Source organism: Cervus elaphus, chromosome 20, assembly GCF_910594005.1.
Source record: "Cervus elaphus chromosome 20, mCerEla1.1, whole genome shotgun sequence".
NCBI lineage: Eukaryota > Metazoa > Chordata > Mammalia > Artiodactyla > Cervidae > Cervus > Cervus elaphus.
The window spans coordinates 52,964,643-52,992,560 of NC_057834.1; positions in this window are offsets into that span (position 1 = coordinate 52,964,643).

The window sequence follows — 27,918 nt, forward strand, 5'->3', positions numbered from 1 at the left end:
TGGACAGAGGAGCCTGGCAGGCTACAGTCCACGGGGTCCAAAGAGTTGGACACGACTGAGAGATTAAACAACAAGGCCCAGTTTTAAGCACTTATTTAACGTAAGCAATTTTTTTCATCCTCTCTGTGAAGACTATGAAGTGGGTTCCCATTATTAGTCCTATTTTATAAATGAAAGAGCTGAGGCTCAGAGGTGTTAGGTCATGTGCTCAAGGCCCCAGAGCTAGTAAGTGGCAGATCTTAGATTTAAATTGTTAGCCTGACTTCAGGTCTATGTGCACAACCACTATGCCACCCTGCCTCTCAGCACATGAAGTTACTATTACCTTAGTACAAATTCATCTCTAGGTGGGCATTCCTCCATGTGAACTTACAAGCAAGTGCTGGGGCGGGAGGTGTCTGTCTATAATAATTGTGGGTGTGGCCCATTGTGTCCGCCAGTTCTCTGGGCTTGACATGAGTCAGAAGAGTGTCCATCACATCAGGGATGCAGGGGCTGCCTGGGCCTGGGGATCAGCGCCTGAGGATCCTCCAGGGGTGCCGGCTGCGGAGGACCGCGTGGGTTGGGGCTGGCACGTGGGCTTGTGCTTGAGGTCCCTGGACACCTCCTGTCTTCTGCTGCTTGCCCTGGACACTGAAGACACCTGCCTCCCCAGGTGGTCACTGGGCCAAGACTGTTGCACAGATGGGCGGGCAGTAAGGGGGCTGAGCAAAGGCCGGCACAGCCTCAGTGCCCTCTGACCCTACACATTTTGGCCTGTGGGAGGCCGAAGAGAACAGGCTGTTTGGAGGAGGCTGGGAAAAGCCCTGGAGGCAGTGACCGGCCTCAAGATGCTCCGGTGTTGCCGGCAGGGGGTCGGAGGAGGGGTGGTCTGGTGCAGTGCTCCACCCACCAAAATACACCAGAAGGAAGGGGCGGCAGGCATATAGGGATGGTGAGTAGGCAAGGGAGCTGAGTGCTGGGGGACACTGCAGAAGGATAGGTGAAGCAGGCTCTCATTGCCATCAGCAGGAGACGCCTGCCATGATCCGCAGCCCCCTCACCATTTGTCTGGGTGCAGGGAGGCTCCAGTGTTAGAATTCCTGAGACGGGACAGAAGAGGGAAGGAAGCTCTTGCCTGGGAGTGGAAGAGGCTGGCCTGACACGGTCCCCGTCACTGAGTGTTGGGGCTGTCTGCTCCCCGCTTTCTCACGATAGGAAAGGCTCACCTGGTCACGTGGCCATCGAGCCAAGGACATTTCCCAGCCTTCCTCGCTTGAGCCCAGCCCTGCCAACAAGATGGGAGCTGAACGTGTCCTGCCCAGGCGCACACTTAGCAGGACTGAGTGTGTGCGCTTCCTTCTTCCCTCCTTGTTGGCTGGGGCCTTGGCAAGAATCGCATTCTGCGCTTGAACTACAAGTGGAAGCCGTGAGGGCAGCAGGGCTGCCCACCTCGTCACCTGTTTCTGAACTGTTACCTGAGAGACAAGAAGCTTCAATCTTGTTTAAGCCCTCATCTTTTCAGATTGGTGTTGTAGCAGTTTATCCTATGGGGCTTCCCAGGTGGCGCTAGTAGCAAAGAACCCGCTTGCCAAATGCAGGTAGACGTAAGAGACACAGGTTCAATCTCTGGGTCAAGAAGATCCCCTGGAGAAGGACAAGGCAACCCACTCCAGTATTCTTACCTGGAGTATGCCACGGACAGAGGAGCCTGGTGGTCTACGGTCCATGGGTCACAAAGAGTTAGACACGAGTGAAGTGTCTTAGCAGTATGCCCTAAGATATGGCCTTCTCCTTGGAAAGGTGCAGTAGAGATGTTCTGATGCTTTGAACCCAAGCCAGGCTGTCGGTACGAGGGGCTTTGCTCAGCTCTGGAGCTGGAGCCCCCATTCTCATGTGCAGGAGTTACTTGCCCCACGCCAGGCACCCAAGCGTGACTGGGAGCACCTAACGCCCCTGTGGGAGGCAACCCCAAACGGGCCTCTGGCTCCCAGCTCCACCTTGGGGGACTCAGCTAGGCTGGGCTGATCCCAATGCGATGCCCAGTGCCTGAGCTGGGCCCCAGCCTGCGGAGATCGACTAGGTCCATCCAATCCTCCCTCTTGGACTGAAAAAAACAACAATCTGTTTGGTTATTTATGCTGGAATAACAGACACGGATAAATTAAGCTGCAAAGTTGATGGGAAACAATATCTCCCAAGGATCTGCTGCAGCTGAAAAATGTCACCATAACGTCCTTCTTAGAATGACTGTTTTCACGCACCGAGAAACGTTGTTCTCTGAAATCATAGATGATCAGAAATGTCACTGTTTGAAAATTTTCAATGTGAATGAAACATCACCTCTTGCCTGGAGGGTCTCAGTCACCCTGACACAGGGAGGTAGCCTGGGTTTACAGCCCAGATGCAGAGCTGTAGTTAAGGGCTTTCTGGACACAACTGTCCACCGCTGTCCTGGCTCTGATTCTGAGGAAAGAAGAGGCTCTTGGTTCTCTCTGCAGCCCAGACCTGATCCAACCTCTTCCTACTCAGCTTGGCTTTCCTGTGAGCCTAACAAAATCCCGCTCATTTAAATGTCACCTATGCTCTTCCCCAGCATTTTCAATCTAACTCACTAACCCAGTTTCTCTTGCGTTTGGTGAGATGCCTCTGGGCTCCTCTGCTGTGAGCATTCTCTCTCACTGTTCACAGGTCAGGAAACCTGCTTTGTCAGATCAAGACCCAGGTTTGTCCCTTGTGGTCTTAGGCTGATTGGTGCAAGAGGCATTTGAATTTGGGAATATGGATAAAATCAAAGCTCATGGGGTGGGGCAAGATCAAGAAGTAGAGTTAGGGCTTCGAGGGGTCTTGCCAGGCTGAAGTGATGAGGAAATAGAAACTACAATGAGGCAGGAGCTATAGGAGGTATTAATAAATAAAGGCTAGAATTGATAAATGAAGGAAAGAGCAGCTGCAGTGAGTCTGAGTTTGAAGGAGAACAGCGCAGATATTCAGAATGAGCCCTGCCCGTGAATTGAGGGTGGTGGTGCTTGGCTAGCTCCTTCCTGATTCAGCACCAGGGCTCCCAGGGGTGTGGTTCTAGGTTACCTGTGAGGCTCTTTGTTCTCAAGACTCAACTAGCTTAGCTGAAACCAGTTACCTCTCCCGTGCTACCAATACTCAGATGTGAGGCAGTCCGGACCACAAACAGGGCTCTTTCTGGAAGAGCCCCTTCATTCATTCCTCATTCTCTCAATCTAGGTATGTATTAAGCAGTCTCCTAGATATTCCCTGGTAGCTCAGCTGGTAAAGAATCCGCCTTCACTGCAGGAAGCCCTGGTTTGATTCCTGAGTCAGGAAGATCCGCTGGAGAAGGGATAGGCTACCCACTACTGTATTCTTGGGCTTTTCTAGTGGCTCAGCTAGTAAAGAATCTGCCTGCAATGCGGGAGACCCGGGTTCAATCCCTGGGTTGGGAAGGTCCCCTAGAGAAGGAAATGGCTACCCACTCCAGTATCCTGGCCTGGAGAATTCCATGGACTGTATAGTCCATGGGGTCACAAAGAGTTGGACACGACTGAGTGACTTTCACTAGATAAAAGCTTTCTTAGCACAGACCTTTTAAAATTCACCACGGGAGAAATAGCCACTTTATCAATAAATCCACTTCTTACTGATCACTTTGTCTCTCACTGAGTTCTTTTGTAATGAGATATAAAGAACCTGAACTTCATTAAGTCCTGAGTCGAGGTGTGCAGTCTCAAGAGACAGTGGGTTCAAGTTTTGGCTGGGTTTGAATCCCATCTGAGTTGTGTGGTTTCAGTTCTAACTCTCAAATGTATTCTTTTTTTGGTGACATGTCTTGAGAAGTATAATCTAGTAGTTAAGATGAAGAAGGAATTCATAGGGCCTGGATGCCATCTCAGGCCTGTCTGTGCTGATCGTTCGCAGCCACCTCTCCAGTGGACTCTGAACTCTGTGCTTAGCGCCTGTGGGAATGACAATGAAAGGATAAGAGCCCCCTCTGGGCAGGGGAATCTTGAAGAAGAGAAAACAGACACTAATCACCCCTGCCTCCGGACACTATCTATCAGAATGTAAGCACAGGCTCATCAGTTATTAACTATTTGGAATGTAACTGCGGGCTTATTGATTATTGACTGTTTGAACACATAACACGTGAATGATGGGGTTATTGTAGTTGTATTTATCCTTCCTTTGTTTATGTAAGTCTCAAGGGAATTGGGGTAGTGGGTTTGGACACATGGGGTATAAAAGATTTTCACAAATGCTGGTCGGGGTCCTTGGCTAAGAGGAGACTCTGCCTTGGGCCCGCCGGCGTAATAAACTGCACTCCACTATCTGCATTGTCCTTCTGAGTGAGTCTGTTTCCCGGAAAGCGTGGCTATAACATTTGGTGCATTGGCCAGGAAACTCTTCACTTTGAGGAGACAGGTCTCATTTGAGGCCACCCCGAGGCTTTGTGGCTTGAATCTCCTAGAGGGGGGAAGGTGCCTCGCCCCTCTGGAAGGATTCTGCTTCTCAACGCCCGGACCTTTCACGTCAGCAGGTAGTGGACGGCAGCAGGGGAACTGAGCGCTCAGGTGAGGAGGAGCCCACCCAGCAGGGTGGAAGAGGGGGCCTGATCACCCCCCTGGGAGGGACTAGAAGGAGCGGGGACCCACAGGAGCCTGGAATAGGCAGGCGGCGATTGCTTGGTACACAGGTCGACGAGCGTGCTAGGGTTTAGGAAGGAAATTTGTGAAGGTCATTTAGGAGGTGTTTCCACGCCGTCTCGGGGAAAATTATTACCAAGCGATCGCCAGGGGATTTTTAGGATAGGAAACTGGTCCTTGTATGCTCGTATTCTGCCCTCCCCCAGGAGGTGTCCTGTCTGCTGTGAAATTCTTGACCCCCTCGGAATTGTTAGGCTAGAAGGAGGGGGATACAGAAGTGAGTATGAATTGGCTTTTCCGGAGATGGCCTGGGACATGGGATATTTAACCCATCTGTGTTTTCATTCGCACCTGATCAAGCCCACCAAGGCAGAACGGACTTTAAGGGAGAAACAGTCTCGGACCATGTGATGTTCTGGTTCAGCTATGCTGACTGGCAGGTGAAGACACGCCAATCCCCCTTCTCCCTCTGGGGTCTGGCAGGTAAGGCTCTTCTCGCCCCAATGAGGAAGGAGGCAGAATGGCAATTTAAGTGTCACTGAGTGGAAATATCAGAAGTACATAGGGTACTGAGAACTTCGTAGACAGAACGAAAAGGAAAAGTAGAAGAAGGTCCGAGAAGGTAAGCAAGATGGGGGAAAGTGAATCTAAGGCAACTGTATTGGAGTGCATGATTAAAAATTTAAAGAAGGGATTAGGAGGAGACTATGGGGTGAAGATGAAGCCTAACTGCCTCGACATACTCTGTGAGGTCGAATGGACCCCTATGGGAGCAGGATGGCCACCGGAGAACACGGTGAACTTAAAAATAGTGGAAGCAGTCTATACAGTAGTCACAGGAGAGCCAGGACACCTGGATCAATATCCATCTATTGACTCATGGCTAGGGTTAGCTTGAGACCCTCCTACTTGGACAAGGTTCTGTATCCAGAAGGGAAAGGGAAAAATATTAAGGGCACAAAAATTGACTGATGATAAAAAAGGAAATTCTACAGGATTTGGACGGGGATGACCTGACCCCTCCCCCATGCTGGGTAATGACACGCCTGCCTCCCAGTGCTTCACCAGGACCGGAGGCTGCCTTAATACCCGATCCAGGGCCAGGTGAAGTTTCTGCAACAGCCGCTGCTCCTCCGCCAGCTTTCCCGGAGTTCGTAGAGCCGCCGTTTGGGCAGGCTCCGATCCCGGTGACAGAAGCCTCTGGCCAACACTTCCAGAATCCGGCTCCAACCGAGCCGCCCAAGCTATACCCGCCTCTCCCGGTGAGTACTGACAAGAGGGGGAGGGAGATGTTGGAATTAAGCAGAGACTGCGCTCTGCCGGAGAGCCGGAGGGAACGAAAGAGAACAGACAAGAGACTTACAGTGCAAGCTGCTGCTCTGGGAAAGTCTAACTCGGGCCCTCCAGAAAACCTCATCTGCCCCAGGGACAGGACAGTCCTTCAGCCGGTCCCAAGGGAGGCCCTGGGCCCCTTACAGCCAAACCAGTGTGCCCGGCGCCGAGCTTTTGGCCACTGGAAGAGTGAATGCCCTAAGGCAAGGAGGGAAGAGGAAGCTCCCGCAGTTGTGGGGCTTGCTGACCTGGAAATTAACTAGGGCTGCCAGGGCTCAGAGATATCAGGTCCCTGAGAGCCCATGGTAACCGTAAAAGTGGGGGACCAAAACATTGACTTCATGGTGGATACAGGAGCAGAACTGTCGGTAGTAACAAAACCTGTGGCACCACTGTCCAAAAAGACTACCGCTGTAACTGGGGTATCGGGAGAAGAGATGACTAAATCGTTTTGCCAGCCCAGAAAATGTCAGATGGGGGGGGGTGGGCACCAAGTGATTCATGAATTCCTCTACATTCCTGAGTGCCCAGTACCCCTGTTGGGAAGAGACTTGCTCTCCAAACTAGGAGCACAAGTGACTTTCTCCCCTGAGGAGAGGCCCACCTTCTGGACGGACTCTATGACTTATTTGCCCTCTCTCTCAATACCACCCCAAGATGAGTGGAGGTTGCATGAGCCTCTGAAGGCAGAACCGGGTGGGCCAGAAGAGCATGAGGGAGCTAACTCAATTATTCCCTGAGGTCTGGGTGGAAGACAACCCCCCCTCCCCCCAGGCTGGCTAAACATCATGCCCCAGTGATAATGGAACTCAAACCAGGCACCATCCTGGTTAGAAAGCGCCAGTACCTGCTATGGATGGAGGCCTGAGCCGGCATATTGCCCCACATCAATAGATTGAAACAAACAGGCATTCTAGTAGAGTGCCAGTGGGCTTGGAATACGCCAATCCTGCCAGTCAAAAGGGAAGGAGGACAGGACTATAGGCCTGTACAAGATCTCAGGCTAGTCAACCAGGCTACTGTGACTTTACACCCCACTGTTCCAAACCCCTATACCTTACTTAGCCTCCTCCCGCCGAGGACTAAAGTTTACACTTGCCTAGATCTCAAGGATGCCTTCTTCTGCATACGCCTCGCCCCAGCGTCACAGCCCATCTTTGCCTTTGAATGGGAAGATCCAGTGGGGAGCACCAAACAACAGCTCATCTGGACTCCCCCACAAGGGTTTAAAAACTTCCCAGCCATCTTTGGGGAAGCCTTGGCTTCTGATCTGGACTCATTCCATCCGGAAGAGTATGGATGTCAGCTCCTACAATAGGGGGATGACCTGCTGCTGGCTGCCTGAGACCGAGGAAAAATGCTGGAAAGGGACAAATGCACTGCTCCAGCTGTTGATGGAAGCAGGTTACCGGGTGTCGAAGAAGAAGGCACAGATCTACAAAGAGGAGGCCCAGAGTTCTGAAATGGTGGAATGAACCAACCGGACACTTAAAGAGACTCTCCAAGTGGATCACAGAGACTGACTGCTCCTGAGTGGACTTGCTCCCAATGGCTCTGCTCAGACTCAGATGACCCCATAGTCCCAAGGCTATTCTCCACACGAAATTGTGTATGGGAGGCCTTCTCCCATAAGAAAACAGGTGTCAACAAATTTGCCTCAGGTAAGGGGGGATAGGATTTCACAGCAGATGGAACTGGGTAAGGTAATAAATCGGGTAACTAAGTTTGTACAAGAAAGGGTGCTGTTCCCCCTTGGGGAACAGATTCATGAGTTTACACTTGGTGACCAAGTATGGGTCAAAGATTGGAAACATGATTTGCTAGACCTTTGGTGAAAGGGCCCTTATGTTATTCTAACTACCCCTACTGCAGTTAAAGTTGCAGGTATTGTCCCTTGATCCATCACACCAGAGCAAAGAAGACATACCACGCTGACCCGGAGGACGCCGAGTGGACCACCCAGAAGGACCCCACCGACCCACGGGAAACCAAGATCATTCTGAGGAGGAAGAAGAAAACTAGGTCCTAGACGAGCCCTCTACAGGATGGAGCTGGGTAAACAACTCCTGCTGCTCGGCCTCACCAATGCAATTCTGAACTTGGGTATGTGGGGCTATGCCCCTGTCAGTAATAGACAGACTCCCCTGGTGGGTATCGTCACTCCATTATGGGGACTTCAACAACAGAAAGGAACTTTCCTCTCTCTCACCAACCATAACCTTTCTTTGCCCTCTGGTGTTAGAAGAAGCCATCAATGGGCCAGGGACATAGGGTTACATTTAACATGAACACCAGCCTTACGGAGATAACAAAGGCTTATACCTCATATATGAGAATTAAAGAGGAAAAGGGCTCCCTTACAAAAGGGGGACAGGCCTCCCGGTGCCTTGAGCAATACTACCAGGTTTGGGATGAATGTTTCAGGATGACTCCTGAGAAAGGACAGTTGATTGCCCCTGCTACTATTTGCTGGGAACAAAAAGAACAGAAAGTTGGATTTGGAGACCATCCCCTAGACCCAAAAGAATTGTTATTTGTCCCCTGAACAAAGTAAACAAATCTTGGAAGTTACCTATCACCCCAATCAGTCTGCTCAGTGGCCCGGTTCCGACTGGAAATATAATCCTGGAATCCACTGGGTAGCCCCCAATGGGACCCAGTGGCTCTGTGGGCTTAACTTATGGCCATGGTTACCAGTTGGCTGGGTGCGGCATTGCACATTAGGATTTGCTTTCGCCCATGGCAGAATTAAGCCTAGCCTACACCAGCCTCCAGTAAACCTGCCTTATCTGCATGCAAGATGGACACGATTTGTGTTCCAATGGTATGACTATCTTGCTGCCTTGTTTATACCCTCTGTAGGGACAACGGATATCATGGTTAAGGTAGAGGCCTTAATTAATTTCATTAAACAGGCCCTCTTAGACAGTACTAAAGCCATTCAAGCTTTGAACGAGGAACAGATTCAGATGAGGAAGGCAGTAATTCAAAATAGGATGGCATTAGACATACTCACAGCAGCCCAAGGAGGGACTTTGGCGAATGGTGTGTGCATCCCTGACCTGTCTGAAGATGTATCTGCTGCCTTGGAGGATATGCAAAATCAAGTGAAAGCCATGTCTAATGAACTGTTGTTATAGTAATCTTGATCATACTGCTTTGTGGGCCCTGCTTCCTACAATGCCTTGTGAATTTTGTAACCCAGAGGTTGATAGCATTCTCTCATGTGGGTGGCAGGAGGGCTAAGGTACAATATATCTCAATAAATGATGCTCGTTATGGAAACTAAGAGCATCAAGAGGGGGGAATGAAGAAGGAATTCATAGGGCCTGGATGCCATCTCAGGCCTGTCTGTGCTGATCGTTCGCAGCCACCTCTCCAGTGGACTCTGAACTCTGTGCTTAGCGCCTGTGGGAATGACAATGAAAGGATAAGAGCCCCCTCTGGGCAGGGGAATCTTGAAGAAGAGAAAACAGACACTAATCACCCCTGCCTCCGGACACTATCTATCAGAATGTAAGCACAGGCTCATCAGTTATTAACTATTTGGAATGTAACTGCGGGCTTATTGATTATTGACTGTTTGAACACATAACACGTGAATGATGGGGTTATTGTAGTTGTTATTACCCTTCCTTTGTTTATGTAAGTCTCAAGGGAATTGGGGTAGTGGGTTTGGACACATGGGGTATAAAAGATTTTCACAAATGCTGGTCGGGGTCCTTGGCTAAGAGGAGACTCTGCCTTGGGCCCGCCGGCGTAATAAACTGCACTCCACTATCTGCATTGTCCTTCTGAGTGAGTCTGTTTCCCGGAAAGCGTGGCTATAACAAAGAGTGTGGGCTCAGAGCCAGACTGCAGGGGTTGAACCCTAGTTGTGAGGCAAGTTACTTATCATTCTACCTGTGACTGAACCCAAGTTGGGTTTGTGAGGCCAAGCGAGCTACAACATTGGAGTTGGGAGAAGAGAAAAGTTTAATGCAGGGCTGAGCAAGGAGAACAGGCAGATCATGTGCAGAAGACCCAGACTCCCTGATCGCTTTCAGGGAAGGGTTTTTAAAGGCAACATTTGGGGTGAGGGTGACAGGGAGGTATGACTTTTTAGATTGGTTGATGGTGAGATAACAGGGTGGTGGTCCAGGAATCTCAATCAGCTTCTGGTTCCAACCAGTCTGGGGCCCACATACTTGTGCTCAGCTTGACCTCCACCTAGGTGGGCATCTTGATATGATCTCCAGTGGCCTCAGCCTGCAGTGGTTTGGGTTCCCAGGCAGAGATTGAGACCGGGTCCCAGCTGTGAGAACACCAGATCGAAGCCGCTAGACCAGCAGTCAGTGACAAAGGCCTTGGCTATTCAACTTTTCAGAAAAGAATTTCCACAGAAAGTAGTGAAGCAAGTATTTATTCAGAGGTAAAGAGTACAGTGTTTGTGAACAGACACGCATATGGACTCAGAGAGAGAATCACGCCCTTGTGGCAGTTTAAATCACTTTTAAATTGCTTCCAGGTTTCCTTTGGCCAAATCATTTTGATTTGCCTGGTTCACAGTCCATATTTGTTGTATCTCAGGACCCTCTCATATGTGTGCACACATCTCTTAGCCAAGATGGATTCTACTAAAGTGTCCTAAGGGTAGTTATCACTCCTCTTTTGATCTCCAAGGAGCTTTTCTGCATGCATGTGTGGTCAGGGAAATCTCCTAACTTCAAGAATGAGAAATATGTGGTCTGGGCAGGGCCCAGCTCCCTCCCTACTTGTCCTGTTATTCTCATCTTGGAGTTTTGGTCCACAGGGAATGAATCTTCAATTGGTTTACCCTGGAGAGGGAGGGGTGGGCATTTACCTTCTGCCTCAAATCCTCCCTGAGAGATACAAAACCCCCAAAAACCTTTATTGGGAAGATGAGGGTGAAGATCTTCCATAACTTCAGGCTGGCAAGGGGCTTGTACCCCCTACCTAGTTGGGGTCATAAAACTCTTGCCCTGTCATTAAAGGGCCCCCAGGGGGCCTTTGTTGTTTCAGCAGAATCTGCTTCGGGGAGTGGTTAGAATCCCTGCATCACCATTGTTTTGTGATGCCCCAGAGAAAACTAAATAGAGTAGCAGGAGCTAAAGATCAGCAAAAGACTATTATAATCAGAGCCTCAAGCAGGGGTAGGAATCTGGTTGTACAAGACCAGCATATTTTTGTTAATCTCCAGCTTAAAATTTAGTATCTATTTCTAAAATGGAAGGTCTAAACCTGTTGATCCCTCCTTCTTGGACTGAAAGGTCTTAGTTGCAGATTTGCAACTGTATGGAAGCACTAGGTGAAATAAAAATCACTATGGCTGAGAAGAGGAGATTATAAGAAAATGGAAACCTTCCATCGCTATGGCCCATGATGGACTTTGTTGTTGTTAAGTCGCTAAGTTGTGTCTGACTTTGCGATTCCATGGATTGCAGTTTACCAGGCTCCTCTGTCTTCCATTGTCTCCCGGAGCTTGCTCGACTTCATATCCATTGAATGGGTGATGCTATCTAACCATCTCATCCTCTGCCACCCCCTTCTCCTTTTGCCTTCAATCTTTCCCAGCATCAAGATCTTTTCTAATGAGTTGGCTCTTCACATCAGGTGCCCGGAAGTATTGGAGCTTCAGCATCAGTCCTTCCAATGAATATTCAGGACTGATTTCCTTTAGGATTCACTGGTTGGATCCAAGGGACTCTCAAGAGTCTTCTCCAACACCACAGTTCAAAAGCATGAATTCTTTGGTGCTCAGGTTTCTTTATGGTCCAACTCTCACATTGTACATGACTACTGGAAAAACCATAATTTTGACTATATGGATTTTTGTCTGCAAAGTGATGTCTTGCTTTTTAATACATTGTCTAGGTTTGTCATAACTTTCCTTCTAAGGAGCAAGAGTCTTTTAATTTCATGACTGCAGTTGCCATCCACAATGGATCTTTAGGTTCCTGAATATATGAACCCAGCTGGTGATCCCCTGGAATTTGACTGCTATCAGGGTGCTCAACCAGACTGGTTAAGGATCCTTCCATTTCAGGAGTCACCAGGGGACTCATTCTTCCAGGTCTTTAAAAGTACCCAGTCTTCAGGTTTTACAACAGGGTAACTGGGACTGTCATCTGGAGAGAGCTGTACTGTCGCCATATTCTTACATACCCTTCTGGATCTGGCCCAGATTTATATTGTATTTAAGATGAGCCTATGTTTCTGGGTCAGTTAGCATGTGCAGAGTAAGGAATGGCCTTCTGTATGTCATTTCAAAGGGTCTTAACTTAGTGGTTGTTTTAGGATCTGTGTTGGCAGCAGGTGATACCATGGCTCTGACGTTTCCTGACAGTTTGACTAAAGTTTTTCTTTCGAGTATGATTAGCCTGGTTCCACTTTACCTGAGGACTGAGGTCTCCAGGATGGATGGAGGTGCTATTTGATTCCCAAAGCCTGTGAAAACTGTTGTGTGACCTTTGCTACAAACCAAGGTCTTGGGACAATCCAAATCTAGGAATAATTTCCTTTAGGAGTGCCTTAGCTATGCTACTTCAGTTGCCTTCTCTATTCTATTAGGGAAGGCCTCTATCCATCCAGTAAAGCTATCTATGAAGATCAATAAGTATTTGAAGCCCTGGAAAGAGGGGATGTGAGGGAAACCTACTTGCCAGTCCTCTCCTGGGTAAGTCCCACATTGCTGGACTGGACTAGCAAGAGGTGGAAGCTTGATGTGGCCTCCTGGGTTATGGGTGACATGAAGGGCACAGGCTCCAGTGACTCTTTTGTCTCCAGGAGCCCTTTCCCTGTAAAAAGCAGGGAAACAATCATAGACATTGCACCTTTCCCCAAATGGAGAGAATCATGTAGCACTTTAATAGTTTTCCATTGGTCAAGCAGAGAATATGAGCAATTTCTGATCTATGTGCCATCACCCAACTGTTCCCTTCATTCCCCCTCTGTCTCATACCCTGTTCTCCTTGGAAGTCGAGTATCTGGGTATAACGTTAGGAGGGGTGAGGGATGGGATTAGAGCCATTTCTTTTATGGGCATCAGGGTCTCTTTCTTTGCTTCCCTATCTGCCCTGTCATTTCCTCGGAAAATTTGAGGAGTTCCCTTTTGGTGCCCATGGCTGTGGATGACTACTACCTGTTTTGGTTTTTGGACAGCTTCTGTGAGGTGTAAAATCTCAGCCCCATACTTTATAGGGGAGTTTTTTTGCATTTAGAAGTCATCTCTCTTTCCAGATGGGTGGGTGGGCAGGTAAAACAAGTCTGTGTGTATGTATACAATCTTTCCATCACCTAGGATTAAAGACTCAGGTTAGAGCTGTTAGTTCAGCCTTTCGGACTGAGGTGTTAGGCGGCAAAGCTTTTGCTACTACGGTGCCATGAGGGCTCACTATAGTACTTCCTGCAGAACTCAAAGACATGTATCAGATTGTTAGTATATATCCCTAGGACTGTTTTATGGCTGATTTATTGTTTGACTGCTCTTCCTCTGTTTCTGCATTCCCTCAGTCCCTGATTAGCACCTTCTTAAATCTGCTCTTTGGACTTCAGGCCTAGGAGACTAAATCCTTTTTCTAAAAATAAGAAATAGGGGTCATGGAGGGGCTTTTGTACCCAGGAGAGCCCCACAGTGTTCTGCTTGCTTCATGCCTCAGCCTCCTCATCAGTAAAATAAGAATAATGGTAAGATTACCTGCCTCACAGGGTCCTTATGGGACTTACTGAGCAAGGATGATAGCTGGCACATAGGAATCAGCAACTGTTATGTGCCGTTCTTAGATAAATTGTGCTCATTTTGTAGCCTCAGATGTAGATGAGTTACAAATGCAGTTTAGCTGTCCCTGAAAGCTATTTTAACAATAATTTTATTTATTTTTGGCTGTGCTGGGTCTTTGTTGCTGTGCACAGGTTTTCTCTAGTTGCAGGGTGCAGGCTTCTCCTTGCGGTGGCTTCTCTCGTTGCGGAGCACAGCCTCTAGGACGTGAGGGCTTCAGTAGTTGTGGCTTCCTGGCTTCAGTGCTCGGGCTCAGTAGCTGTGTTGCTCAGGGCTTAGTTGCTCCACGGCATGTGGGATCTTCCATGACCAGGGATCGAACCTATGTCTCCTGCACTGGCAGGTGGATTCTTTACCACTGAGTCACCAGGGAAGCCCCCTCTAAAAGCTATTTCTTTTCAAATAAAGCACATATTACAATAACTGTGTCTTGTGTGAATGGGAGTTTCTCCATTATGTATGCCCACCTGCACTGGGGCTTTAGCCACTCTCCAGATTGAATGGCCTCAGCTAGCCCCACCTGGATGGTTCACCCAGGCCCTCGTGACCAAGGATGGCCCTCAGGGTACCTCTGAGGGGCAAGCCTGAAGAGTGTTATTGGACCAAACTTGGGTCCACTCTCTTGCTCTCAGTAAAGCCAATCTACCCTACTAACACTGGGTTGTGGTCAAGGAAAGCTGATCACAGGGCACCAAGCATGGAGTTCTGGGCAACTAGTGCTCAAAATACCTTCCCTGATGGGTTTCAGGAAAGTATTTTAAAAGATCAGCTGACGGAGGCTCTCCCAGGGTATGGGATCAGCTGGTGCACAATTCTGATTGGTTGATGGTAACAAGGTAAAGGGTCACAGGGGTTAACATTATCAATCCTTAGGTGCTACTAGTAGGTCTGAGGGCTACTGTGCTCATGGTCATCACGTAGTTCATTTCTTCTATTTAGTGGGGGTCTTAGCATCTGTAAAACAGCTCAGGAAAAGGCACCAGATACTGTTATCTAGGTATTTCAGAGGGGAGCTGAGGCGGAGGATATGGGGAAGGGTCTGTCCTGGGAAGGCCCCGGAGGGTCCTGCTTGGTTACAAAAGCAGAGAGCAGCAACCGTGGACTTCCTGGCCTTCGAGTGAGGAAGTGAGTCTGAAGGCTTCTGGCTGTGTAAGCTCAGACCTAAGCCAGGGATCCCTTATGTGTAAAGGTCACAGCGGGCACAGGCTTCCCGAGTTCACAGGAAGGTCCTGAGGATGAAGACAGAAACCATGTGAGCATCCCCAGACAGAAACTGAAAGTTCAGTGCAGTGTAATCTCAGCTATGGCCTGGCTTCGCTGGTTGCCCCAGGCTCCCAGGAGAGGTGGGGCTGCGAGCTGGGGCTCTGAAGTGCGGAGCCCTGGAGACCAGAACCCTGACAGGGGAAGGGGAGGCGGGAGGACGCTCTGGCTCCTGCAGACCATTGACACCCGAAGGCTGAGAGGCTTTCGGCCTTGCCCAGGGCAAGCAGCCTGCAGAATGTGGAAGGAGCCTGGAGGGTAGGATGTCTGCTCCACAGAGAAGACCCCTCAGGGCAGGCCAGGGGTGAGAGGCTGGACATTGTTGCTACAAGTTAGCAGCTTGCTGCTCCAGGAGAGCTAGGCCCACCGGGCCTGAGTGCTGGGAGCTGCTGTGGTCTGCAGTGCCTCAGGGGAGTGCAGCCCCACAGCCCCTGCTCAGCCTGTTCTGGCCCAGCATGGAAGGGACATGAAGTGCCCAGCCCACAGGTGGGTCGCCCCCTCAGGGTGGTCAGGCATGGTCTGGAGAATGCAGAATGTGTCTGGCAGGAGCCCCTGGGAAACTTGCCCTGGGCCTGACACCCTGGGGCCTGGCCACTGGCCCTATGGCTCCCAACCTCCTCCTCAAAGCCCAGCTCCCCTCCTGAGTTTGAGACACAAGTCAGGTCCAGGTGCAGGAAAACCCTCTCTTGAGGACAAAGAGAACCAAAGCAACTTGGACGGAGAGCTGTGAGGGAAACAACGAAGCTGGTGCTTGATAAAAGGCACCCTGTAAATGCAGCATATTTCAGTGATTGTTCTTGTCAGAAAAACGGAAGCGAGCAAAATTTTTTGAAAGCCACCTGATTTAAGTCTTTGAACCACACTCACACGTGACAGCAAAATGCAAATGGCACTGTTTCTTGGAATCTGACTGCTTTCTTTTACTTGTGAGACTGTTATTATGAAAGGCTGCCAGAGCCTGCCCACTTCCCTTAGAGAAAAAACAACTTTTGTGATTAATCTGATCATTACATTGGATAATCCTCAGGTGTGGCATCTGGGAGAAATAAAACAGGAAGCTCAGAGCTACCCCAGAGGGGCTGAGGATTGAGAGATGGGATGGGGGTGGGGAGTTAATGTAATAAAGAGTAAATTGCAGAGAACTATTAACTATTCATGCATGTGTGCATGCTAAGTCACTTCAGTCATGTCTGACTCTGTGACCCCATGGACTGTAGCCCACCAGGCTCCTCTGTCCGTGGGATTCTCCAGACAAGAAGGTTGGACAAGAAGGCTGAAGAGGGTTGCCATTTCTTCCTCCAGGAGATCTTCCCAACCCAAGGATTAAATCCACATCTCTTGCATCTCCTGCATTGGCAGGTGTGTTCTTTACCACTAGCGCCACTTCAGTTCAGTTCAGTCACTCAGTCGTATCTGACTCTTTGTGGCCCCATGGACTACAGCATGCCAGGCTTTCCTGTCCATCACCAGCTCCCGAAACTTGCTCAAACTCATGTCCATTGAGTTGGTGATGCCTTCCAACCATCTCAACCTCTGTTGTCCCCTTTCCCTCCTGCCTTCAGTCTTTCCCAGCATCAGGGTCTTCTCCAGTGAGTCTGTTCTTTATATCAGGTGGCCAAAGTATTGGAGTTTCACCTTCAGCATCAGTCCTTCCCATGAATATTCAGGACTGATTTCCCTTAGGATTGACTGGTTGGATCTCCTTGCAGTCCAAGGGACTCTTAAGAGTTTGCTCCAACACCCCAGTTCAAAAGCATCAATTCTTCAGCACTCAGCTTTCTTTATAGTCCAACTCTCACATCCATACATGACTACTGGAAAAACCATCGTTTTGACTAGATGGACCTTTGTCAGTAATGTCTCTGCTTTTTAATATGCTGTCTAGATTGGTCATAGCTTTTCTTCCAAGAAGCAAGCGTCTTTTAATTTCATGGTTAAAGTCACTGTCTGCAGTGATGTTGGGGCCCAGGAAAATAAAATCTGTCGATGTTTCCATTGTCTCCCCATCTATTTCCCATGAAGTGATGGGACCAGATGCCATGATATTAGTTTTTTGAATGTTGAGCTTTAAGCCAGTTTTTTCACTCTCCTCTTTCACTTTCATCAAAAGGCTCTTTAGTTCCTCTTTTCTTTCTGCCATAAGGGTATTGTCATCTGCGTATCTGAGGTTATTGATCTTTCTCCCAACAATCTTGATTCCAGGTTGCACTTCATCCAGCCCGGCATTTTGCATGATGTACTCTGCATAGACATTAAATAAGCAGCATGACAATAGACAGCCTTGACGTACTCCTTTCCCAATTTGTAACCAGTCTGTTGTTCCATGTCCGGTTCTATCTGTTGCTTCCTGACCTGCATACAGATTTCTCAGGAGGCAGGTCAGGTGGTCTGGTATACCCATCTCTTTCAGAATTTTCCACAGTTTATTGTGATTCACAAAGTCAAAGGTTTTGGCATAATCAAGGAAGCAGAAGTAGATGTTTTCCTGTAATTCTCATGCTTTTTCTATGATCCAGCGGATGTTGGCAATTTGATCTCTGGTTCCTCTGCCTTTTCTAAAACCAACTTGAACATCTGGAAGTTCACGGTTCACGTCCTGTTGAAACCTGGCTTGGAGAATTTTGAGGATTACTTTGCTAGCGTGTGAAATGAGTGCAATTGTGCGGTAGTTTGAACATTCTTTGGCATTGCCCTTCTTGGAAAGCCCTTATTCAATACCCTGTGATAAACCATAATGAAAAATATGAAAAAAAAGTTTTAACTGAATAGCTGTATAGCAGAAATCACTGTAATTGTCTGAGGCCACCAGGGAAGCCTGTAAATCAACTATACTTCAATAATTAAAGTACATGGCAGATGTGGGGGCGGCACTCGGAGCGTGTCCACAGCCACAGAGGTAGCCTCCCACTCCTGCTGAACAGGGACACTCTCCCACGGGTCTGACCTTTCAGATATCCGTTCTCACAAGTAATTGTTAGATCAAACCACCGAGTCTTGGCTGTGGAAAATCTGGCTCCCGATGATCTCAGGTGGCCTCGGCCTGCAGCGGCTTGAAGGATTTTGGTTCCCTGGCCAGAAATTGAGGTCAGGCTGCCACAGTGAGAGTGCTGAATCCTCATCACTAGACCACCAGGGATGGTGGCCAGTGATAAGGCCCCTGGCCTGTTGACTTTGCAGAAATGAATTCCACAAAGAAAAGGGAAATAGTGAAACAAGTGTTTATGAGGAAGAAAAAGAATGCGTGTGGATAGACAGGCTCAGCAGACTCAGAATTGTGTCCTTGTGGTGGTTTGAATCACTTACACGGGGCATTTCCTCCAGGTTTCCTCTGGCCAATCATCTTGGTTTGCCTGGTTCGGAGTCTGTATTTAGTTTATCTCAGGATTGTGCTCACTTCGGCAGCACATGTAGTTTATCTCAAGATCCTCCCATGTGTGCACACATCTCTTAGTCAAGTTGGATTCAAGTGAAGAGGCCTATCGGTAGGTTGACATCACTCCCTTCTGACCTCTAAGGAGTCTTTCCAGGCATGTATAGTCAGGGAGTTCTCCTTGAGAATGAGAAATATATGGTCTCTATCTGGACAGGACTCAGCTCCTCTTCATCTTGAGGTATCTATCCACAGGGGGCAAACTCCAGCTGTTCGACCTGGGGTCCATCTATCTCCTGCCTCACTGAGAAGGGGTTTGTTGGCATGGAGAGAAGGATGGGGCAGGGCTCTAAGCTGGCTTTGGTGAGAAGACGTGTGCTCTGATTTGACTGATAAATGGAAATGTTACCGAATTGGTCGACTGGAACTGCACCAGGGTCCTAGCCCAAGTCAAGATCTCTTGTCTCAGTCAGGCCAGGGAGGTTCTTTTTCTGAGTGGACTTGAGTAGCCAATAATAAAAACCAGCATTGAGACTGGAACAGCACAAGTTTTATTCAATGGTCAAAGAATAGAGAAGCAGGAAACTGGTTCATAAGTCAATTTCAACCCAATTCAGACAGACACCAAATATATAGGAGGGAGCTTCCCGGGTGGCTCAGTGGTGAAGAATCTACCTGCCAAGCAGGAATGCAGGTTTGATCTCTGGGTTGAAAAGATCCTCTGGAGAAGGAAATGGCAACCCACTCCAGTATTCTAGCTTGGGAAATCCCATGGACAGAGGAACTTGGTGGGCTACAGTCCATGGGGTCACAAAAGGGTCAGACATGACTTAGCGACTAAACAAAGTTAAGAGAGAGGGAAATGGAAAGAGTGTGAGGAATATTCATGACTTATCTGAGAATAGAGGTGTGGTTTGGACCCCAAACTGGTGCAGTTCTCCTTTCTAGTCCTGGTAGGGATCTTACTGGTTGTTGTCATGGCAACTGTCAAACACTCATAGTGCTGGTGGGTGTGTCATTTAGCATGTTAATGAGTTACAGTTACAGGGCACATATAATCAGGCTCAAGGTCTCCTGGAAGTCAAATCTTTCACTGTCTTGGGCCTTGTAGTTCAGTTGCTCAGTCATGTCTGACTCTTTGAGATCCCATGGACTGCAGCATGCCAGGCTTCCCTGTCCTTCACTGTCTCCCAGAGTTTGCTCAAACTTAGGCCCATCTAATCATCTCACATCTTCTGTCACTCTCTTCTCCTCAGGCCCTCAATCTTTCATTCACAGCATTAGGGTCTTTTCCAATGAGTCGGCTTTTCACATCAGGTGACCAAAGTATTGGAGCATCAGCATCAGTCCTTCCAATGAATATTCAGGACTGATTTCCTTTAGGATTGACTGGTTTGATCTCCTTGCAGTCCAAGAGACTCTCAAGAGTCTTCTCCAACACCACAGTTCGAAAGCATCAATTCTTTGGCACTCAGCCTTCTTTATGGTCCAACTCTCGCATTATACATGACTACTGGAAAAACCATAGCTTTGACTATATGGACCTTTGTCAGCAGGGTGAAGCCTCCTTTTTAATACGCTGTCTAGGTTTGTCATAGCTTTTCAAAGAGCAAGCGTCTTTTAATTTCATGACTGCAGTCACCGTCCACAGTGGATGGATTTTGGAGCCCAAGAAAATTGTCTGTCATTGTTTCCATTTTTTCCTCCATTTTGAACGTTGAGTTTTCAGCCAGCTTTTTCACTCTTCTCTTTCACCTTCATCAAGAGGCTCTTTAGTTCCTCTTCACTTTCTGCCATTGGGCCTAGTTGGTTCTAACTGGTTCTTATTTCTCTGTGCAGTTTCCTTCTGAAACTTCAAAAAGAATAATGGTTTCCTTTTGAGGGCAGGGCAGGGCAGGGGAGAGGAATGATTCTGGGGCAATAGCCTTGGTGAGACAGGAGGGAAAGGGGCGGGACATAAACACTAGATAAAGAAGAGGTGCAGGAACTTCCCGATGGTCCAGTGACTAAGACTCCACACTCCCAATGCAGGATACACGGGTTTGATCCCTGGTCAGGGAACTAGATCCCACATGCTGTAACTAAAAGATCCTACATGCCACAACTAAGACCTGGTGCAGGCAAACAAATATTGAAAAAAAATGGTTGAGAGGTACCATTGCTGGCAAGTGATAAAGACTGGCTGGAACTGAGGTAGCTTTGACAACAGTCTGGTCATTGACCTTTAAAGCTCATTATACCTTCATTGTAATATTAATAATCACTCTCCCTTCCACCATGACAGACCCAAGGAAGACCGTAATAAGCCAAAAAATGGGCAGTGGCTCAACTCCTGGGAAATTTCCACCATATCCCAAAGTAGCAAGAATATTCGTCCCACTCGTCAGCCTATGAGATCACTTAATCCATAAAAACCCGCGACCATGAGACATCTGCCTTCTGCCTGTGGAACGTGCTCTCGCTAAACAAACTTGCTCTCCCGTTACTCTGGCTCCATCTTCTTTCCTCAGGAAGCCAGGGCCCTCCCTTGGCAGTTGGTCCCAAGGACGCCTGCAAGTCCCAGAAGGTGACGTCTCTCTCCCCTATAGCACTGGTAACATAAACTGTTCACCCCAACACGATCCAGAGCACTTTCGCCCCAGCTTCTACTGTGAGGCTGTCAAGGCTAAGGCCATGGCAGGCAGCCTAGATTAGGAGTAGGCCTGGTTTCCCAGGGTAACATAATTATCAGGCCTCCTGGAGCCAGCCAATCAACATATGCCTAGCCAGAAAAAAAGGGAACCTATCAGGGGAAAGCTGAAAGCCCCAAGTTGGGCCAACAAAAATTACCTTGCAACTGTGTAACCAATCCGCTTACGCCAACTACCCACTGTGTAACCAATCCGATTGCGCCAACTACCTGCTGCTTATTTTTACCTAATAAATACCCGAGAGAACTGGGGCTCGGGGCCTTTCGTCCTCACACCCTTGGTGAGGGCGGGAGGCCCTGGCTCGAGTCAGTAATAAATTCCCCTATTGCGAGTTGCATTGTTTCAAGGAGTCTTCTTTCCCAACCAGGGACTCGGACTACGGGCAGAACACTACCTTCCTGACAACCACTGGCGAGACCAAGAGAGCTTCACACTGTCTCCTCAGAGATTATTATTATGCCCATCTCTGCAGTGCTCAGCCCAGGAGCTGGGGTTAACGTGGTGCCCAGGGCCACCCAGGTGTGGGCAGGATGCGGGCCAGAGCCTGCATCTCCAGAGGCCAGTCTGGAGAGCTCATCACCTCACTGCCCCATTTCTATGCTGGCTCTCAGCCCCTTGCTTTGGGGAAAGAGTCTGGGGCTCTCATCCACGCTCGCCCTGGTGTCCATGTCTATGTGACAGAAAATGTCAAAGAAAGGATGTGTGATAAAGCACAGCAAGTGGATACACATAGGATTTGGGGAGGCAGAAGGCCAGGGATTGGAGATGGAGAGCCTCGGTTCAGGTGAGCTTTATTAGCTGGAGGTGTCTTTCCAACAGTAATAGTGACCTCTGCAATCCTGTCTGTTCATTCAAAAAGGGGGGAGGGAAACAAAAGATTTGTGAAGCCTAAATGAGATGTTTTTTGAAGAGTACTTTAAAATCTAGACAGGTATGCAAATATAAACCAGAATTTTGCAAAACATCCAAGGGAGGGGTTTAGTCCCCCAAAGGTCATAATCCTTTAACAGGAACAGCCAAGGAAAGATTCTTCTGGGCCGGAAAACTCCCTGGGCAAAGTAACTATCAACATCATCATCACTATTATCTGAGAGGGACTGCCACAGGGGATGTAAAATAGTTTCAGTCTAAAAAATCCCTGGGCTTCAGGTTCAGGTAAATGTATGGCGGAGGCCTTCTGTATCTTCAATACAACGCCGTGCTGGCTTCAGCAGAGTCTGGAGTCGTCTGAAGAGTACCAGCGCCCTCTGGTGGACACTATGGGGAGGACCATCACGGCACCGCAGAGGCGCGGTGGCTGAGAGGTCGCTAGGGGCGCCAGAGATGAACCGGACAGCTAGAGCCACGCGAGAGGCTTCCAGACAATTGGGCAGGTGTCAGAGACTGGCAATTATGTTTTCGTCTTTTCATGTGCATAGAATGGGGTCTAGAGGTTTATAAATAGAGAAAAAGCTTACTGGTTCGCTCGTGATCATTTAAGACTTGAAATAATCCCTGTTTATCAAGGCACAACTTTGTTCCAGGAGTACACAAAGCATTTGCTAAACAAACTAAGCCTAGGATTTCTTCACACGTGAGTGTCTGCTGTTTAAAGTCCCAGAATGCCTTGAGAGGGCGTTGGGAAGAAGCGGAGGGGGAAGGAGGGGCTTGGAAGGCAGGAAGTCCCACCTTCTCCTGGGGCCCCGCCCCCTACCATCCCTCACTGGATGTCCAGGGTGGGTTCTGGGCACTGATGGGAGGTGGGGGCATGGAGGCCATCACAGGGAGGCTCTGGCCACATGTCCCTCTGGCAGGAAAGGTGGCTTTTGAGCTTCAGGCAGAATTGTGGTCCCGGCTGCAGGTCAAATGCCCTGGGCGCAGCTAGGGGAGGGGTCTCTTTGGGGAAGGCCTGGCTCACCTGACTCATGGATGCTCCTGGTGCTCACAGAAGTCTCTTGATCTACTCACTTGGCTCCTCCAGCAAAAAAGGAGGTGCTTTCTTGGACAACTTTCTGCGGGTCAGAATCTAGGAATGGGATCCTGTACAAATACCTCATTCAGTAATCCATCCTCTGCTTCCAGCCCGTCTTCAATTCCCTCCCCTCATCCTTCCACCTGAACCCTCACTCAGAGCTCTGAACCCCTTTTCCTGCACAGTAGGCCTTGATGGTCCAGAAAACCAGAGCTCAAGTCCATGGCATCCACAAATTGGTCCTTTCTTTCAGGTGAAGGCAGAACTGGGTCATTCCTTCCTGCCACTAGAGTGGGTTGAATCCTAAGGCATTTAGGAAAAGAAATGAAAAGGCAACTTGATTTCCACGTAAAACCAGACTGAAATTCTTACTAAACTATACTATTGATAATAATTTTAAAAAGCCATTATTTGAGTGTCTACTATATACTAGGTACTTTGCTCAATATTTCTAGTGTTTATAACAGTCCAGCAAGTATTGTTTTCTCCATTTTCTATTTGGGAAAGCAATCAGGGTGGTTAAATGTCTTGCCACAAGCCACACAGCTACAGATAATCAAAATAGGCAGGTTAGGCCAAGGTAACAAATGACCCCTGCATCATCCCAGTGGCTCCAGTTCAGTTCAGTCGCTCAGTCGTGTCTGACTCTTTGTGACCCCATGAATCGCAGCACGCCAGGCCTCCCTGTCCATCACCAACTCCTGGAGTTTACTCAAACTCATGCCCGTTGAGTCGGTGATGCCATCCAGCCATCTCATCCTCTGTCATCCCCTTCTCTTCCTGCCCCCAATCCCTCCCAGCATCAGAGTCTTTTCCAATGAGTCAACTCTTCGTATGAGGTGGCCAAAGTATTGGAGTTTCAGCTTCAACATCAGTCCTTCCAATGAACACCCAGGACTGATCTCCTTTAGGATGGACTGGTTGGATCTCCTTGCAGTCCCAGGGACTCTCAAGAGTCTTCTCCAACACCACAGTTCAAAAGCATCAATTCTTCGGTGCTCAGCTTTCTTCACAGTCCAACTCTCACATCCATACATGACCACTGGAAAAACCATAGCCTTGACTAGACGGACCTTTGTTGGCAAAGTAATGTCTCTGCTTTTTAATATGTCTAGGTTGGTCATAACTTTCCTTCCAAGGAGTAAGCGTCTTTTAATTTCATGGCTACACTCACCATCTGCAGTGATTTTGGGGCCCAAAAAAATAAAGTCAGCCAGTGTTTCCACTGTTTCCCCATCTATATGCCATGAAGTGATGGGACCGGATGCCATGATCTTAGTTTTCTGAATGTTGAGCTTTAAGCCAACTTTTTCACTCTCCTCTTTCACTTTCATCAAGAGGCTTTTTAGTTCTTCTTCACTTTCTGCCATAAGGGTGGTGTCATCTACATATCTGAGGTTATTGATATTTCTCCTGGCAATCTTGATTCCAGCTTGTGATTCTTCCAGCCCAGTATTTCTCATGATGTACTCTGCATATAAGTTAAATAAGCAGGGTGACAATATACAGCCTTGACGTACTCCTTTTCCTATTTGGAACCAGTCTTAAGTGAAGCCATTTAACAGTTTACTTCTCACAAACATTTCAAGTCCATTGTTTTCCTCTGCATTGTCCAGGCTCTGAGGTCCAGTCTCATGGAGCTGCCAGCCTCGGGGTCCTGCTGAGTGCTGGGTCAGAGGCAGGAGAGCTCTGGAGCGTCCTTGCCAGCAACTGCATGAGGGGCACAGCTCCCTGGCCCAAGAAATGACTTAGCCCCACCAACTGCAGTCTGCGCTGCGCTCAGGAGTCAGAGGCCGGCAGTGCTGGGCAGCAACCTTAGAGACAGGGAGCTGCCCCTGTCTTTGTCTCCTTTACCCTCTGGGGCTCTCTCTCCCCTCCTTTCTTCTTGTTTCTCTGCTCCTCTCTGCATCCTAACACTGCTCACATTTTCTCACGGGTTAGCCTAGAAATATATACGAGTTCTCAGGGTGTATCCAATTCATTCCAAACGTTACTAAACACAGCTGACAGTGGTATACTTGATAGAATTTGTCACTGAAAATTCACAGGACAACAAATTCTACTTGGCAAGCTTTACCAAGTTTCATTAGAAAAAATGGTCATAAAAGGAAATTCACAATTGTGGATGCTCCAAATGGGTAGAATATATAGATCAGAAGCTGATGATGAATCAGTTTTGATGTAAGTGGGAAAGAATTACTGCCAATGAATTTCAAGATTGTAGAAGTGAAAAATGGAAAAAATGTACTGCTTAATGGCACAATAGGGGAAATACATTAAGAAATTAAATTGGATTAGAGGAATTTGCTCTGAAAAATGCTTGCTGAGTGAAAATGCATCTGTGTTTTCATCTTCTGTGACCTCTGTGTCCAGGTCAGTGACTTACAGCCCTGGTGGCTTCTGTGAATGTCACCAACCCTCTTTGTACCTTATTTCCATATAGAACAACTCCAGTCTCGAGTATTGAACCTGAAACTCCATCTCTTCGCACACAATCTCTTAATTTCCCACTGCTCCATTAGCCATCACCCCTCCTGTTCCCGTCTCCAGCTCACTTCTCCTCTACACGCTCTCCCTGGGCGATTTCAAACCATCTCATATATTTACTGCTACTTTGTGCTGATGATTTCAAGAATTGATAATCCTTAACTACAGGTCATGCTTCTTAGATTTAAACAAGACAGATTACCTTGAGCAGAAAAAGGGAATTTATTGGAAAGACAGTAAGTTTCTCAAGAATTCACCAGAAAGCTGAGGAGCTTAGGCTTAGAAAAGGAGCAGGAATCTGAGGCCAGAACTTCTGCCAGAGGGTCGGGCCATTGGGATCATTGATCTAGGACCTCTAGTCCCCTAGGCTGCCAGCTCCATGGGTCCTGGACATAGGGATGCTGCTGAGTCCCCTGAGGGAGCTCTAACTGCCCTGCCTGTCACTTGCCCAGGGTTGGGCTAGGCTTGGGGGGACTCCCCATGTTCTGGCTGCCAGGGTGAGGGAAGAGCGACATCCGGTCTTGGTGGGGGCAGGGGAGGCGCCCTTCCTCTCCCCAGAAAACTTACACTGTGGCAGATTCTGCAAACATAGGAAGTCGAATCAGGGCCAGAGAGCACGCAAAGCCTCAGTAGTTACCAGGTGGTCCTTTATGTGAGGTTTGCAGACCTCTCTCTGAGGTTGATCAGTCACAGACTTGAAGGTTGACCAGTCACGAGAATTTTCCGGCCAGACTTGTGTTATCCTTGGCCTCCTGTCTATTTGCTTCTGGTTGGTTGCAGGTGAAAGTACCAACGGCCCCCTTTCTTGTCGAGGTAGAGATTTTTAAGTCTGAAGGCTCTGGCTATTTGCTTACTGACCTTTGTGCCCAGTTTATTCCTCAGCCTACTCCCAGTTTAATGGTGGTTATCTTCAGGCTTTTGGGAACAACTGCTTTGTAGGGGAAATCAACGCCCCTACATTCCGGGCCACTGGGTGATTCTCTATTCTAGGAGAGAGATCCCAAAGGGAGATGCTTGAGAAAGGATGGGGCCATGCCACAGACTTATTTCTTGCTCACAAGCTGTCTCCTAATTTAGAAATGCTCCACTTCAGTGATTCACATCAGTTAACTTTGCTTTTTGACCCACAAAAGTCCCGCATTCTGCAAGTTGAGTGCAGGCTGCCGACAGAATTGTACTGCCTTCTGCCCCTCACTGCAGACTAAGTTTCTCCTAAATTATTCTAAAAAGGGACAGAGTACCCCAAATATCAATAACCTCAGATATGCAGATGATACCACCCTTATGGCAGAAAGTGAAGAAGAACTAAAGAGCCTCTTGATGAAAGTGAAAGAGGAAAGTGAAAAAGTTGGCTTAAAACTCAACATTCAGAAAACTAAGATCATGGCATCCAGTCCCATCACTTCAAATAGATGGGGAAACAGTGGAAACAGTGGCTGACTTTATTATTTTGGGTTCCCAAATCACTTCAGATGGTGACTGCAGCCATGAAATTAAAAGACACTTGCTCCTTGGAAGAAAAGCTATGACCAACCTAGACAGCATATTAAAAAGCAGAGACATTACTTTGTCAACAAAGGTCCATCTAGTCAAAGCTATGGTTTTTCCAGTAGTCATGTATGGATTTGAGATTTGGACTATAAAGAAAGCTGAGCACCAAAGAATTGATGCTTTTGAACTGTGGTGTTGGAGAAGACTCTTGAGAATCCCTTGGACTGCAAGGAGATCCAACCAGTCCATCCTAACGGAAATCAGTCCTGAATATTCATTGGGAGGACTGATGCTGAAGCTGAAACTTCAATACCTTGGCCACCTGATGTGAAGAACTGACTCATTGGAAAAGACTGATGCTGGAAAAGATTGAAGGCAGGAGGAGAAGGGGATGACAGAGAATGAGATGGTTGGAGGGCATCACCAACATGAGTCTGAGCAAGCTTCAGGAGTTGGTGATGGACAGGGAAGCCTGGCGTGCTGCAATCCATGGGGTCACAAAGAGTTGGACATGACTGAGCAACTGAAATCAAAATCAAATATTTTGATTGTTTCCAGAACCACAGGCTGGATTCACACCTCTCAAGGTGTTGTAGGTGTGTAGGTGACAATTCGACCAAATGTTTTGCATGGTATAACACACATCCCTGGTTTTTGGCATGAAATGATTCTTTCTGGCTACTTCTAAATCAGTGCCATGCTTTTAGGTACAAGCATAGGTGGTGGTGGTTTAGTCTGACTCTTGCAACCCCATGGGCTGTGGGCTGCCAGGCTCCTCTGCCCATGAGAGTCTTCAGGGAATACTGGAGTGGGTTGCCATTTCCTCCTCCAGGGGATCTTCCCGACCCAGGGATTGAACCTGGGTCTCCTGTGTGGCAGGCAGATTCTTTACTGACTGAGCTACTAGGGAAGTCACATAGGATACA